Source organism: Moschus berezovskii, chromosome 3 (genome assembly GCF_049115385.1).
Source record: "Moschus berezovskii isolate FMDL1 chromosome 3, NW_MosBer_1.0, whole genome shotgun sequence".
Taxonomy (NCBI): Eukaryota; Metazoa; Chordata; class Mammalia; order Artiodactyla; family Moschidae; genus Moschus; species Moschus berezovskii.
The window spans coordinates 66,706,621-66,724,577 of NC_142462.1; positions in this window are offsets into that span (position 1 = coordinate 66,706,621).

Below are 17,957 nucleotides of genomic sequence, written 5' to 3' on the forward strand. Positions count from 1 at the left end.
TGTCTCAAGTCTTAGTATTCACAGCCATAAAAAGCAGCTTATAACAACTCTCTGTGTCATTGTCAGGGTTAAATAAGATGAGAAGAAAAGGGTTTAGTACTATGCAGCCACATAATAAGTTTTCCATAAGATAAAAATATACTAATAAAAGCATTAGATATTTTCAGGTCATTAAATACACCATGAAGATTCAGACAATATATGCCAGAAATACCTGACTAGTATCCTCTGAAGTAAAAATGGGTTCTGTTTTTAATTTAGAAAATAGAAATTCAGTACAATTAAAGGATTTTTTCATCAATTTCATTGTACTTTTAATCTCTAAGATTAATCTCTAAATTTGTGTTCGAGTTAGATAAAATATTTAGAAAATTCAAGTCCACTAAAGATATATTTAAAAACATCAAACTACTACCTCTGTCCTCTCCTCTTTCCTTAGATATGTGGTAACACAATGGACATACTATTTTCCATTGAGTTGTTTTGGTTAAGAATACGCAATGGTATGTATATTCCTTCATCTATTTCCTAGCTGCTTAAAACTCAATTGTGTGTATGTAGCAGCATGGTTTATTCAACCAGTGCCATTGATGGATATTTGAGTTATTTCTACTTGGCCAAATAGTGCTTCATGAATAGTCTTGTGAATACAGTAAGAGGGTCTTAGGTTGAGTCTCTAAGATAATGTCTAACCTAACTGAAAATTAAACATATCCTGTAAAGTCTAGGAATTAAAGTACTTTATGAAATGTTAGTTTATTGCCTAATGACAGACCTGCTCTTGACTTCCTATGTTATTTGACAGCATAGGAAGCAGTCTGCCTCTTCAGGAAATCCGATGGCTTACTAAAGTTTTTTGCCCTTTTACTCTTGCTACTGAAGATTGCTCACATCTTTCTGCCTCAATGAGGTGCCAGGAAAGTTCCTTAGTAGAAAGCTGACATAAAATATTTTTTGTGGCCCCTGTTGCATTTCCTCTTTCTTTTCAATACAGTATACTAACACATATATATGGAATTTAGAAAGATGCAAATGATAACCCTGTATACGAGACAGCAAAAGAGACACAGATGTATAGAACAGTCTTTGGGACTCTATGGGAGAGGGTGAGGGTGGGATGATTTGGGAGAATGGCATTGAAACACGTATGTTGTCATATGTGAAACGAATCACTAGTTCAGGGTCAATGCATGTTATAGGATGCTCGGGGCTGGCATGCGGGGATGACCCAGAGGGAGGATAAAGGGAGGAGGGAGGTGGGAGGGGGGTTCAGGAGGGGGAACTTATGTAAACCCGGGGCAAATTCATATCAATGTATGGCAAAACCAACCAATATAATATTGTAAAATAATTTGCCTCCAATAAAAAATAAATTAATTACCTAAAAAAAAAAGAGAGATTTTAAGTTTTTTTTTTCTTTTTACTCTCAGCTTTCTCCAAATTTTAACCACTTTAGTTAAAAAAAAATTCTAATTACATTTTTATTAAGCTATAACTAACAGCATAAAGCAGAGACATTATTTTGCCAACCAAGGTCTGTCTAGTCAAGGCTATGGTTTTTCCTGTGGTCATGTATGGATGTGAGAGTTGGACTGTGAAGAAAGCTGATTGCCGAAGAATTGATGCTTTTGAACTGTGGTGCTGGAGAAGACTCTTGAGAGTCCCTTGGACTGCAAGGAGATCCAACCAGTCCATTCTAGAGGAGATCAATCCTGGGTGTTCATTGGAAGGACTGATGCTAAAACTGAAACTCCAATACTTTGGCCACCTCATGCGACGAGTTGACTCACTGGAAAAGACTCTGATGCTGGAAAGGATTGGGGGTGGGAGGAGGAGGGGACAACAGAGAATGAGATGGATGGATGGCATCACCGACTCAATGGACATGAGTCTGAGTGAACTCCAGGAGTTGGAGATGGATAGGGAGGCCTGGTGTGCTGTGATTCATGGGGTCACAAGAGTCAGACACAACTGAGAGACTGAACTGAACTGAACAGCATAAAATTCACCACTTATTTAAAGTCTATATTTCAGTGTACTTTATCATATGCAGAACTGTGGAACCATAACCACAATCTAAATTTAGAACATGTTCATAATACCAATAAGAAACTCCAGACCATTAGCGGTGCCTACCCTCCTGACTAGGTACCTATTAATCAACTAGCTATAAATTTGCCTATCCTGACAAATTTACATGGCCAAAAATCAAACAATATATGGATTGTTTTTTATTTTGGAGCCAAATTCCTTTGCTTAGCCTAATGCTTTTGAGATTGGTCCATGTTTTAGGACTAATAAGCACGTTGATTTTTTATTGCCAAAAAATATTCCATTGCATGCATTGATATACCATGTTTTGTTTATTGATTCATCACTTCATGGATACTTTGGAATTTTTTCCACTTTTTGACTATTTTGAATAATGCTACTGTGAATATTATGTACACATTTTTGGACAGATCTTTTAATTTTTCTTGGATATGTACCTAGGAGTGGAATTACTGAGTCATATGGAAATTCTAGGCATTTAGCTGCCAAACTGTTTTCCAAAAACAGCTGCAATATTTACATTCCTGCCAGCAAACTGAAATGCATGCACAAGGGTTCTGTTTTTTATATAGTTTCACCAACACTTGTTATTGTCTGCCTTCTTGGGTGTATCTATTCTAGAGGATGTGACTTGGATTTAGATTTTCCACCTGGCTAGTAATGTTGAGCATCTGAGCATCTTTTCACATGCTTATTGGCTATATCAATATCTTTTCCAGATAAAGGCCTATTTAATTCTTTGCCAGTTTTTAATGGGTTCAGTTTACTTTTTATTATTGAGTTATAAGAACTTTTATATATTCTGGATAGATAGTGGTCTCATTTTCTCCCATATTATGGGTTGTACTGTCACTTTGATAATGTCTTCTCTTATTTTTAACTCTTGGTGAAGTCAACAATTTTTGATTATTTGTGATTTTGTTGTCATATCTAAAAAAACATTTTCTGACTTAAGCTCATAAAAATTGACACCTCTGTGTTCCTCATGTTCTTTTATACCTCAACTTCTACCTTTGGGTCTTTGATTCATTGTGAGTCATTTTTCATATATGGTAAGGGTAAAAATTGACTCTTAGGGATGTTGTTAATTGTGTTTGAAAATTTTTCTTGAAAATACTATCCTTTGCCCACTGAACTGTCTTGGCACAGTGTCGAATCAGTTTACCATAAATGTATGGTTTATGTCTAGATTTTCAATTATATTCCATTCTGTATATGTGTCTCCTTATGCCACGACCATACTGTTTTGATTATTGTAGTTTTTTTTAGTAAGTTTTACAACTGGAAATTTTGAGTACTCCAATAAACACAGGAAGTGAATCTAAAAATACAGATCTGGGTCAGTTATGAAGGTGTTTTCATCTTATTTTGTTTGGGATATTTAATCAGGAGAGTAACATGATTGAATTTGACTTTTAGGAAGAAGACAAGATGGAGGATCAGTTGGAAGAAGCAGAGCCCCTGTGGCAAAAAGACTGGTGGTTAGAAGCCCATTGCAATAGTTGAAAGAAGATAGATAGAAGATGAGATAGCCACTGAGAAAAATGAAAATAGATATAATTGGGATAAGATAAAAGTAATCAGTATTTAACAGACAATGAACATAAGTGAGAGGGATGTCAAAAATGACTCCAAGCTCTCAAATCAAGATTTCAAGAGGATGCTAGGGAGAACAAGGTATCATGCTGACTTGCATGTTAAGTCACTAAATCTCTGACTTAAAGCTTGACCTAGGCCAAGAATGGTCTCAGAGCCTTAAGTGGGGTCGAGCCTGCCAGTGGGTACTCACTAATTGGTCCCATATTAGATATACTGGGTCAGATAAGTCATTGCATTGTGTTAGGAGTCCTCTTACATTTCTCCATGTCTTTGCTAAGGACATTATAACTTGCTTAAATTCCTGCTGAAGTATGTCTAAAGCATCCCCTTAACCTGCCAGTCATATAACCCTCCCTTAAAAAGAAATAGTACATTTCACTTGGCTGACTTTGTTCTCCATAAACTAATATCTGGCTAATACGTTTTTTCCCAACCACTCAAACCCATTTAAAACATCCATTAAATAGTTTTGCTAGATATTTACATTGGAACTGTCACTCCATAGTTTTTCAAATCTAATTTCCCCTGATTTTTGAAAGAAATCAGAACAGCATTTACCAACCTTCCATATGCTGGAACATCTCTTATTTTCTATGGTTTGTAATCAAACACCAACCATCCCGTGGTTTTTTTGGGATTATTGGATATAAGTCATCTGCATCTTGAACTCAAGATGAAAAAGGAATGAGACACCCAGGACTATTAGTATTCTGCATTCATTCTCTCAGGCAGATATAAATTTGAGACAGAGCATTAGACCCATTTGTCTGGAGTGCAATAAACAAGCTGGAGAGCAGTAGATGATGAGATTAATGGGGTAGGAAAGGGCCATATCATAGAAGGCAAATTAGTATAGACTGGAAAACCAGGCATATCTTGGTTAGCCATAGTATCATAGTATCATAACATGCTATCAGTACTTTCTGAATAGGTGAGTCTTAAGGACAATGTTTGTGTCATTCCAAAGTTCATATGTTGAAACCTAACCCTCAAATTGATTGTATTAAGAGGTATATTAACAACCGTTGGGAGGTTATTGGATTTAGATGAGACCAGGAGGGCAGAACACACCTGCATGGGATTTGTGTCCTTGCAAGAGTTTGGAGAAACTTGCTGTTCTGTGTGACTGGAGGACACTATGAAAAAAGGTAGCAACCTATAACCTGGGAAATGGGTCCTCACCAAACACTGGGTCTACTGGCACCTTGATCTTGGACTCTGAGCTTTCAAAACTGTCAGCGATGCTTGTTATTTAAGTCAATTTGTCTATGGTAACTTTTTATAGCAGCCGGAACTAAGACAATGAGAAAAAGTCAACTGTACCCCCAAGCTGGTTTGCCCACCATGTGTTTGCCTAGTATCAGATAACAATAATAGAAGTCTTTGAGTTCTTTACTAAGTAACAGGCACTACTAAGCTCTTTTTACATTCCTCATTTCGTTTATTTCTCACAATATGCCTACAGGGCACTATATTAGCATTTCGCTAAAGAACAAGCTCCATTCTAGCTACATCAAAAGACTTTTTAATATAAGGTATTACATAGCTTAAAGAAGCAAAAGAGAACAGTTCCAAAAGCCACACCACAAAATCAGTGCTCCTCTTCTAAGATCAGAAAATCCTTGGTCCCCAAACTGACGCTGGTCAGGAAGCCACAACAGCCAGGTGGCTGCCACAATCAAAGAACTGCCATGAATCAGAAGCCTCTCTAGCTGCCAGCCTAGGAATCATTCCACGCTAGCAACAATCTGCACTAGCAGAATGGATGTCCCATGCCTGCCTCTTGGCGCCTACAAAGCAAATGATTGGACAGGATGATCTCTGCTTAATGCTGCCACAGAACAAATGAAATGCCTCCGATACCTCTTTGCCAGCAGGAAAAAACAGAAGTATATCATCTGCTTCACTTCAGCCTTTTAAATTTCAAGAAATGTATCTACTATCATACCCAGGGCCCTAGCTGCAAGTGAGACTGGAATATGCAGCTTTATGAGATATGAGACTGGAAAAAGCCACTTTTGATGTGGCTTTATTGGGTCACAGTTTACATAAAATAAAATTCTCCCACTGAAAGTGTAGAGTTCAATGACTTTTGAGAAAGTATACAGTTATTTGACTACCACCACAGCCAAGATATACAACTTCCCACCACCCTAAAATGTTCACTGGTGTCCCTCCCCAGTCAGTCATCACCTACCACCACTGCCCCAGGGAACCATGAAGCTGTTTTCTATCTTTGTAGTTTTGCCTTTGAGAATTTCAGATAGATGAAATCATATGTTACATTGTCTTCTACTGATTTTTTTCACTTAGTATAAAGCTTTTGCATTTGCCTGTTGTTGCATAAGCTACTAGGAGCAAAGTGCTGCAAAAATTCACTTACAAGTCTTTTGTGAATATGTATTTTCATTTCTCGTGAGTAAATTCCTAGAAATGAGATTGTTGAGTCATATGATATATGATATTGAAAGATGAACTGTTGGGTCATATGATACATGACACTGAAAGATGAACCACCTAGGTCAGTAGGTGTCCAATATGCTACTGGAGAAAAGCAGAGAAATTGCTTCAGAAGGAACAAAAAGGCTGAGCCAAAGCAGAAACAACACCCAGTTGTGGATGAGTCTGGTGGTGAAAGTAAAGTCCAATGCTGTAAAGAACAATATTGTATAGGAATCTGAAATGTTAGGCACATGAATCAAGGTAAATTGGACATGACCAAGCAGGAGCTATTTCAAATTCTAAAAGAGGATGGTGTTAAAGTGTTTCCCTCAATATGCCAGCAAATTTAGAAAACTCAGCAGTGGTCACAGGACTGGAAAAGGGTAGTTTCATTCCAATCCCAAAAATGCAATACTAAAGAATGTTCAAATTACCACACAATTGCACTTATTTCACATACTAGCAAGGTAGTGCTCAAAATCCCCCAAACTAGACTTCAACAGTATGTGAACTAAGAACTTCCGGATACACAAGCTGGATTTAGAAAAGGCAGAGGAACAGGAGATCAACTTGCCAACATCCACTGGATCATAGAAAAAGCAAGGGAATTCCAGAAAACATCTATTTCTGCTTCATTGATTATGCTAAAGCCTTTGACTGTGTGGATCACAATAAACTGTGGAAAATTCTTAAAGAGAGGAGGATACCAGGCCACCTTACCTGCCTCCTAAGAAATTGATAAACAAGAAGCAACAGTTAGAGCCAGACATGGAACAACAAACTAGTTCAAAATTGGGAAAGGAGTAAATGAAGGCTGTATATTGTCACCCTGTTTATTTAACTTCTATACAGAGTATATCATGCAAAATGCCAGGCTAGTTGAAGCTCAAGCAGGAATTAAGATTGCAGGGGGAAATATCAATAACCTCAGATAGGCAGATGACCCCATTCTAATGGTAGAAAGCAGAAAGGAACTAAAGAGCCTCTTGAAGGTGAAAGAGGAGAGTGAAAAAGTTGGCTTAAAACTCAGCATTCATAAAATGAAGATCATGGCATCCAGTTCCATTCAGTTCAGTCCAGTTCAGTTCAGTTCAGTCGCTCAGTTGTGTCCGACTCTCCGCAACCCCATGAATCACAGCACGCCAGGCCTCCCTGTCCATCACCAACTCCTGGAGTTCACTCATAGGTGAGGAAACAATGGAAACAGTGACAGACTTAATTTTCTTGGACTCCAAAACAAAATCTTTGCAGATGGTGACTGCAAACATGAAATTAAAAGATGCTTGCTCCTTGAAAGAAAATTTATTGCAAATCTAGATAGCATATTAAAAGGCAGAGACATTACTTTGCTGACAAAGGTCTGTCTAGCCAAAGCTATGGTTTTTTCTAGTAGTCATGTACAGATGTGAGAGTTGGACCATAAAGAAGGCTGAGTGTTGAAGAAATGACGTTTTTGAATTGTGGTGCTAGAGAAGACTCTTGAGATTCTCTTGGACCACAGAGTGATCAAACAAGTCAATCCTAAAGGAAATCAGTCCTAAATATTCACTGGAAGGACTGACGCTGAAGCTGAAACTCCAATCCTTTGGCCACCTGATACGAAGAGCTGACTCACTGGAAAAGACCCTGATGATGAGAAAGATTGAAGGCAGGAGGAGAAGAGGGCAACAGAAGAAGATGTGGTTGGATGGCACCATTGACTCAATGGACATGAGTTTGAGCAAACTCCGGGAGATAGTGGACAGGGAAGCCTGTTGTGCTGCATTCCATGTTCACAGATGATTGATTGACTGAACAACAACATGATATATGTTTATGTGTATGCTTAACTTTATAAGATTTTCAAGCCATTTTCCTAAGTGGGCAGAGTATTTTGCATTCCCACCAGTTATGATATAAGGGGTACAAATATTCTACACCTTCATCAGCATTTGATAGTGTAATTCTTTTCCTATCCATTCTAGTGGTTTGTATTGTGTTATGTTGCTTAATTTGTTTTGTCTTAATAACTAATAATGGATATTTCTGTGGTATTTTGTATATGTCATTCACTTATCAATTTATGTTTAGTATCTATTCAAGTTTTATTTTTTTAGTCATTTTTTTTGTCTTAACATTTAAAGAGTTGAGTACATATTCTAGATAAAAGTCTTTTTTTACAGAAATGATTGACAAATATTTTCTTCCAGTTTGTGTCTTGTCATTTTCTTTCAAAGAGCACAGGTTTTCATGATGTCTTATGTATCTTTGTTTTTGGTTTATGCTTTTTTTCTAAAAGATCTTCGATTAATTCAAGATCAAAAAGAAACTGATTTTTATTTTTATCCAGAAGGCTCAGAAGTTTAAGTCCTATGTTTAAGTCTATGATCTATTTTGTGTTAGCTTTTGGTATGTGGTGTGAGGGAAGGACTGAGGTTCATTTTTCTCAATATGCCTGCTCAATTCCCCACCATTTGTTGGACAGATTATTTTTTCCACTGGATTTCCTTTATACTTCTGCTCAAAATCAACTGAATATATATTAAAAGTCTATTTCTAGATATTTTATTCTATTTCATTGATCAATATCTGGTTCTCAAAGTACAGTCTAGGTCTCAGAGATCTTTTCAGAGATCTCTGAAGTCAAATTGTTTTCATAATAATACTGAGCCATTTACCTTTTCACTTTTGTTCTCTAACAAATTTTCAACTGAGTTTTCTAGAGGCTACACTGTATGATATTGCAACCAACTGAATGCAGAAACAGAAATGAATCTAGTTGTTTCTTAATAAGCTGGATACTAAAAAGATATTTTTTAAATGCCTCTCATCTAATTTTTGAAGAGCTTATGAACTTATACCATTTTTCATCAAAAGTATGTTTTCTGATAATTCAATTATATTTTAGAGGGAATATTTAAAATTAATTGTTCAAATATATATTCTAAAAATTTCATTTTAATTTTTGTGTTAATTAGAATATATGGTAGATATCAACAGGCATAATTAATATAACTCATATAAGCAAAAATCCCTTTCAGATCCTCAATGCTTTTCAAGAGTGGAAAGGTGTCCTCACACCAAGAGGTGAGAATCACTGATCTTTAGATTATCCCCATACCAATATTATTCCATTGATTATGGTTTACATAGTATATCTTTCCCCATCCTTTTGTTTTTACCTGTCTTTCTGTTTACATTTCAAATAGGTTCCTTTAAACACAATATGGTTGTGCCTTGCTTTTTCACTAAGGATGAAAAACTTAAGCGCCTTTGTCTACTTTCAGAATGCTTAGACAATACCATGGGGTTCCCTAGTAACTCAGATGGTAAAAGCATCCACCTGCAATGCGGATTGGGTCACATCAATACCTGGGTTGGGAAGATTCCCTGGAGAAGGAAATGGCAATTCACTTCAGTATTCTTGCCTGGAGAATTCCATGGACAGAGGGGCCTGGTGGGTTGCAAAGAGTCAGACACGACTAAGCAACTAACACACATAGACAATACCATTGCTGTGATTTTTTGAGTATTTTCAATGAATTATTTTACTACTTGTCCTCCTAATTAATTGCCTCAATTTTTAACCATTCCTTTTTTTCTTCTTTTCCTGCTTCTTTTGAATTATTTGATTATGAGTCTATTTATCTCCACTAATGGCTTATTTTCTATATACATTAATGGTTGTTTTTTGGGGGATTGCTCTAAAACAGGCTTCTATGGTCCCGCAATCTGTCTTACATAACAATGTCAATAGTTTATACTACTACAGCAGTATGCGTCCATTTCTTCTCTCATCCTCTGTGCTGTTGCTTTCATACAGTTTACTTTTATATGTTATAAACCTCACATTAGTTTGCTTTTAACAATTATCTTTTTATCTTTTAAGAGATTTTAATTGAGATAAAAATGTATTTTGTACCTACTCATAAATTTACTATTTCTCATAATTTTCACTTACTTTTATAGTATTTTTTCTGCTACTAATTTTCTTCTGCCTGACAAAAACCCTCAACATTCACTGTAGTACAGGTTTCCTAGAAAAGAATCATCTTCATTTCTGACTGTTTGAAAATATTTTTCTTTTGTCTTCATGTTTGAATGAAACTTTTTGTCTTCTCTTTGGCAACTTTTAAGATTTTTCTTTTATTACATTTTGGGAACAGTTTGACAATATTGTGTCCTGATGAAGCTTTCTGCACTTTCATTTGGCTTGGGGTTCTTAGAGCTTCTTGGATCCAAGGGCTTATATTTTCATCCATTTAGAATTTTTGACCAACATTTTCTTCAAAAACTACTGTCCTGTCCCTAGGCAACCATCTTTCTTTCCTTCTAGGACTCAAAGGGCTTCCCTGAGAGCTCAGTTGGTAAAGAATCTGCCTGCAACGCAGGAGACACCAGTTTGATTCCTGGGTTGGGAAGATCCTCTGGAGAAGGGAAAGGCTACCCATTCTGGTATTCGGGCCTGGAGAATTCCATGGATTGTATAGTCCATGGGGTCACAAAGAGCTGGACATGACTGAGCGACTTTCACTTTCACTTTTCAGGACTCAAAGGTCTCTGAGACATACTGACATTGTCCCACAGGTAGCTGATGCTCTTTTACATTTTTTTCAACCTAGTTTTCTCCCCATGCTTCATTTTTACATCTTTGGTGAAACGTTTTCAAGTTCACTGATCATTTCTTTGGCCCTAATTTATCATTAACCCTCTCTGGTGCATTTTTCATTTCATATATTGCACTTTCATTTTTTAAAATTCTACCTGAGTCTTTTTCATTTTTCTCACCTTAACATTTACTTTCTTTCTTTTACATTCTTAAATTTATAAGATTCATAATCACTGTCTGGAGTCTCTGTCAATTATATCATCTATCAGCTTATATCTGTTTCTATTGATTTTTCTCTTGGTCAAGGACAATGTTTTCTTATCTCCTCGCATGCCAAGGAAGTTTTTCATTGATGCCAGACATTGTACATTTAAAGGTAACAAATGCTAGATTTTATTGTATTCTCTTTAAAATGCTCAACTTTGTTCTGACCTGCAATAAAATGACTTTTAGTTCAGTTTGATCCTTTTGGGATTTTAACTTTTTTCCTGGCATACACAGAGCTGTCTTTCCTCTGGAATAATCTCTCTTCACTACTATAGCTTGCCTTTTCTGAGTATGCTATCCAGTGGTTGGGGTATTATGAAGCTTAACCACTCTGGCTGGAAGACATGTGATGCATTTCAAATCTTAAATGCTTCTGGAATCATTTGGCCAGTCACTTTCAATGTTTTTAATTTTGCTCAGCTTCATGGTATTTCACCTCATATTCACACAAATCAGTATTCAATGAATAAACAAGACACCCTAAAAAATCTTGGCACTCTCTCTCTTTACAACTTTTTCCTATCTAAAGTTTGATCTTGCAAATGAGAGCTACCTTGACTTCCTTGGACTCTACTCTCTACCTTTTCTATTTAGCAAGGATACCAGATTTCCTTTGGGTCCCTTCCGCATGCTGTGACCTGGGAAATGTTCTTAAACAGTAAATACTAGAACTCACTTCATCTGTTCTCTTTCTGTCTGGGATCACAGTGCTTGTCTTCCGTTTTTTTTTTAAAAACATTTGTTTTTATAAATTTTCTCCATCTTTCTAATTACTTACAGCACAAGAACAATTCCTATAAAAATTCATCCTTTACAGCAACCAGTGAACAATCTCACAAACAGCAGTTTTTAGTTGTCTACACTGCAGAGAGAAAGGTACGCTAGATAGAAGGTGGAATGAGATGTGAACATCATAACCGCATCTACCCGTATTATCCTCATGCTGCAAAAAAGAACGCTAGGGCATAAGAAAGCTGATTGCCGAAGAATTGATGCCTTTGAACTGTGGTGTTGGAGAAGACTCTTGAGAGTCCCTTGTACTGCAAGGAGATCCAACCAGTCCATTCTAAAGGAGATCAATTCTGGGTGTTCATTGGAAGGACTGATGCTAAAGCTGAAACTGCAGTACTTTGGCCACTTCATGCGACGAGTTGACTCACTGGAAAAGACTCTGATGCTGGGAAAGGTTGGGGGTGGGAGGAGAAGGGGACGACGGAGAATGAGATGGCTGGATGGCATCACCGACTCTGTGGACATGAATTTGAGTGAACTCCAGGAGTTAGTGATGGACAGGGAGGCCTGGCGTGCTGTGATTCATGGGGTCGCGGAGAGTCAGACACGACTGAGCGACTGAACTGAACTGAACTGCTGCTGCTGCTGCTAAGTCACTTCAGTCGTGTCCGACTCTGTGTGACCCCATAGACGGCAGCCCATCAGGCTCCCCCGTCCCTGGGATTCTCCAGGCAAGAACACTGGGGTGGGTTTCCATTTCCTTGAGGGCATAATAATTCATGAAGATAACAAGTGGTGGGCTTTCCTGTTGGCCCAGTCAGCAAAGAATTTGCCTGCAATGTCGAAGACCTGCACTTGATCACTGGGTGGGGGAGATCCCCTGGAGAAGGGAATGGTTATCCACTCCATTATCCTGGCCTGGAGAAACCTATGGACAGGGGAGCCTGGTGAACCACAGTCCATGGAGTCACAAAAAGTCAGACACAGCTGAGTAACTAGCACTTTAACTTTCAATTCAGAATTCAAATTAGAAACAGTCTTCTCTCAGATCCTATGCCATTAGTCACTCTTCTCTCAGTTTAGTTCAGTTCAGTTGCTTAGTCATGTCCGACTCTTTGCAACCCCATGGACTGCAGCACGCTAGGCCTCCCTGTTCGTCACCAACCCCTGCAGCTTGCTCAAATTCATGTCCATTGAGTCGGTGATGGCATACAACCATCTCATCCTCTGTCCTTCCCTTCTCCTCCTGTCTCAATCTTTCCCAGCATCAGGGTCTTTTCAAATGAGTCAGTTCTTTGCATCAGGTGGCCCAGGGATTGGAGTTTCAGCTTCAACACCAGTCCTTCCAATGAATATTCAGGACTGATTTCCTTTAAGTTAGACTCATTGTATCTCCTTGCAGTCCAAGGGACTCTCAATAGTCTTCTCCAACAGCACAGCTCAAAAGCATCAATTCTTCAGTGCTCAGCTTTCTTTATGGTCCAACTCTCACATCCATACATGACTGCTGGAAAAACTATAGCTTTGACTAGATGGACCTTTGCCAGCACAGTAATCTCTCTGCTTCTTTAATATGCTGTCAAGGTTGGTGAAAGCTTTTCTTCCAAGGAGCAAGTGTCTTTTAATTTCATGGCTGCAGTCACCATCTGCAGTGATTTTGAAGCCTTGGAAAATAAAATCTGTCACCTGTTTCCATTGTTTCCCCATCTATTTGCCATGAAGTGATGGGACCAGATACCATGATCTTCATTTTTTGAATGTTGAGTTTTAAGCCAGTTTTTCCACTCTCCTCTCTGCTGCTGCTGCTGCTAAGTCACTTCAGTCGTGTCCGACTCTGTGTGACCCCATAGACGGAAGCCCACCAGGCTCCCCCGTCCCTGGGATTCTCCAGGCAAGAACACTGGAGTGGGTTGCCATTTCCTTCTCCAATGTGTGAAAGTGAAAAGTGAAAGTGAAGTCACTCAGTTGTGTCTGACCCTTAGCGACCCCACGGACTGCAGCCCACCAGGCTCCTCCATCCGTGGGATTTTCTAGGCAAGAGAACTGGAGTGGCTTGCCATTGCCTTCTCCGACTCTCCTCTCTACTTCCTCCTTAATTTTTGAGACATTTCATATATCTGAATGACAGTTTTGAGTATGGAGAACATAAATATAATACACTACTTGTTATTACTCTCTGTAACCATACAAGATAAAATGAAATCTGTGAATATTCTGTAATTAAGAATGATATTCTTTTTAATGATACCATATTTTAAAAAATTCCTCAATTCTAAATATTTATACTCATACATGCCTAACTCTGATTCTTTTCCATTTTGAATCTACTTTTTGTTATATCCAAACCCAGTCTCACAGAGTAAAGGACCTGAAACATGAGATAACTCATTAAAAGGAGAAATCACTCTCACAGATAACCCATGTGAAGAAATGTAAATTCATGGTTCTTTATCATCAAATCAACTTGACATTCAAAGGAATTAAATTTCTCATTAATGCTTTAGATATATCCGCTCTAAATGAAGGTCTCAACATCTCATTCTCCTTTCATTTAATACTTTTTCTCCTTTATTTTTGTTGTAATTCTCCTTGACTGACAATCATCAAAGAGTGGGTGGAGCCGACATTTTTAGTATTAAAATTAATTGGGCATTAGAAATAAAAATTCCTGTCGTTTAATGTCTGGGCTCAGGAACTCTACCCTAAAAAGGTTTTCACATACCTGTTGCTTAAAATGGCATTCTGTTATTTGTTATTCTGTCATTATAGCTTTCTCTCTCTCTCAACCAACAAATATTGCTTAACTTCCAGAATCATGGCTTTATAAATCATGTAAGGCAACACAGGTTCTATTTATAAACAACTTTCAAAGGCCATATTGTATCCTCAATCCACATGCCCTACTCCCACTGAGACTTGTCATGTGTGGATCAAGGTCTTACCATGGATAATATTCTCACTTTCATCTCCATGTGAGAAACTGGGGTGAAGGCAGAAGCCCTTTACATCAGTAAAGTTCAGGCTCCAATGTAATTGAATGGGGTCCAAAGCCAAACACAAAGGCTGATTTTTAACAGAATTGTCGCCAGGGCTCAGTCACCTCACAGACATACATGCATATCAAAGCAACAGGCACAAACCGTTTGAGACTGCTCAGATCACAGCGAACCAAAGGACTCGGTCATTCAGAATGCAGCAGGATCACTGCCTGGAAGCTGTCAAACAATAGGTTATTGATCATCCAGAATCGATAACCGCGCTCTTGCCTCCCTCTCACGTATCCACTTGCTGTTAAGCTGAGATGATCCAGGCAAAATATAGTTTAGGAAAAAAAAAGAGAGAGAGCCCAGGAAATTCCTAGTCTTAAAGCTTCCTCCTGCAAAGATAACTCTCCACAGTGATTCTTATCTTTCAGGATCTTAAGAAATTACATAACTTAGAAACTTAATCCTAATTTATCCCTCGTTTGTATCAAGCAGTGTTATTTTCTTTTCAAGCTATAGGGATCATAATTTCTACAGCTCTGTTGTTTGGAAGATGAAATATATTCTTTATTACTTCAAGCTGCATTTGATACATTATGTTTAGCAAGTATCCAAACAAGTCAAGTAGAGGAGACCCGGTAATAATGTGGACATTTCTGTGCATTACTCACTCAGGCAAAAAGGTGAAGTCAAGTGTATAGTGGATGGAAATTTATGAAAAAGACTCAGCCTCCTCCACTTGAGAAAATATCACATTCCTATCCACCTATCTTTCAGAGCCAATATTAGAGGTGATGGCCTATTTCAGGTCACAACAACAACAAAACGGTTGCACTGGTTTTAAACAGATTTGCCAAAGATGAGAAGTCAATGTGGTACTGTCCTCATTTTTTCTTTTTATTTCAATAGATTTTTTTTCACTGCTTCTGCTGTTTAATGCAGGCTATGTGCCAACACTGTCTTAGAAAGTCTGTTATGCCAGATGTCACCCTTTTGCCCTTTTGCTCTATCTGCAGATTTTCTTTTAACAACAGCTGAAGCCCAAGTTAGCAAGCATGTATTTTCTACAGTAAAAGAGGTATTATGAATAACACCTTTTGTATTTTGAATAACACCCTCAAGGAGCACAGCACTTTATTCACACACCACATCTTGAAGAAACGATTATTCATGGGTCCTTTAGATTTAAAAGGAGAACTTTAAGGTTTTATCAGTTTAAGATCAGTGTCATCACCTGTAGTAGAAGCTGATGAGTAAGGTTTAGTACACTGATTGATTTGTTTTTGCTTTTTAAACTGATTTTTTCTAGGATTAAATATATATATTTTAAGGAAAAACATTGCCTTCTCAGTAAGTGCTTTATGTCTACCCTATTTTGCCAAACAGATTGTGGATAGTGAAACTATCCCCTCCCCACTATGATGGAACAGACCTACCCAACAAAGTGCTCCTTCAAACAAAGGGTGGGGTAGGGACTACCACAGTGAAGATTGCCCTGGGTCAATGGCTAATTAAAGCAGGAGGAAGTCCTAGGGTAGCAGTTGGCTACCTTTGGCTCTCCATACTTTGTCAGCTTCCAGCTTTGGAAGTTTCTGTCTGGAAGCTAGTCAATAATTTAAGAGCTGATTGTAACAGAAAATGTGCTGACCCAATCAGAAGACAGGGCATTAGATATTTTGAATTTTGGAAAATTGAAAAAGTGTGAGAGAAAGAGGTTCACGGCAAACAAATTCCTTTTCACAGGGACACCTTATTCTAAGTATTCCGTTCTGAGTTTCCTATCAATTTGTTTCTACCCATCTCCAAATTTGTCTTACACTGTGTCTTATAGGTGCCTAACATATAGTTATCGCAACAGCAAGGTCCTAGATAATGCTCTTTTAAAACAAACAAATCTCAGAAATCATGTGATGTTAATCTCAGAAAGTAAGAATAGGTCTAGAATGAGCTTTTTTACATTTAAATACAACTGAACAGTAGCTATTAACTGATACCTCTAACTACAACAAAGCCAGACACGCTCAGGAACCCAAAAACGAAAACTGAAAAGGAACCAGCTGTCTCATTTTGTATGTGAGGAACACAAAACACTGAGAGAAAAAGTGGTCTGTTCAAGGTCAGAGTCAGAGTTTCCTCCCTTCTTCACACTTTTCCTGCTCCAGCACACCACAGAATATTCTGGGAGGCAGTTCTGGTCAGCTGATAGTGGTGCCCTCCATCACTCTTCACAGAGATTCTGAGGCCACAACAGGGCTCAGTGCAAAAGGATGCCACAACTGAGAGATCATGTCTGCCTTAAGCTCCAAGGAAGCTGCTGGTGCCATGAATGCCCTGTGAACACTGTCTCCAGGCTAGCTGGCAAAACGAGGTCCACTGAATTACCAAGAGTCATCACACAGTCAGGCCATGAGGTAAGCAGCAGGAATAGATTGCTGTTTATCCATCATCAAGATGTCTCCCGGGGAACTCTTCGGAGCTAATTGTATAGTCCTGCACCCATTTCAGTTGTGCCTTATAGACCCAGATATAAGAGAACTAAAGAATGAATTCACCTGATTTTTAATCTGAACAGGAACGCATTCGTTTCAGTGCAATTCTGAATACACCCTATTAAGAAACAAGTCTCAGACCAGCTAGAAGCTTACATGAGGGCCAAAAGGAAGTAAATTGAGTTCAATTGAAGTAATCACTATTACTTGGAAATTTAAAACACTTTTGCCAATCCTTAGCCAATCTTCAGTTTCCAAAATCTGTTATCCATTAGAGAGAAATGCTTCAAAATAATTTGACAAGCATATTCAAACCTGTACTGATGTGAGCATCTGTGTTTCTTAAACCAGCTGTTTAAGCAGCACTGCCCTGAACTTGAACTGTTCCATGCCAGGATACCCAGTCTGCTCAAAGTGAGCAGCTTTATAGTGGAGTTGGAGAGTTGATCACCAGAAAGTCTCTGTACCTTCCAGACACTTCTGCATAGTCATTGGTTCCCAACCTAGGCTGCATTTTAGAATCACTGAAGGGAGCTTTGAAAACATACAAACCCCTGGCCTTTACCCCAGACACACTGATTCAGTAGACGTGATCTAAGAAAGCTTTCTGGTGGCACTAATGGTAAAGAACCCACTTGCCAATGCAGGAGACATAAGAGTTACAGGTTTGATCTCTGGGTCGTGAAGATTCCCTGGAGAAGGGCATGACAACCTACTCCAGTACTCATGCCTGGAGAATCTCATGGACAGAGAAGCCTGAAGGGCTACGGTCCATGGGGCTGCAAAATGTTGGACATGACTGAA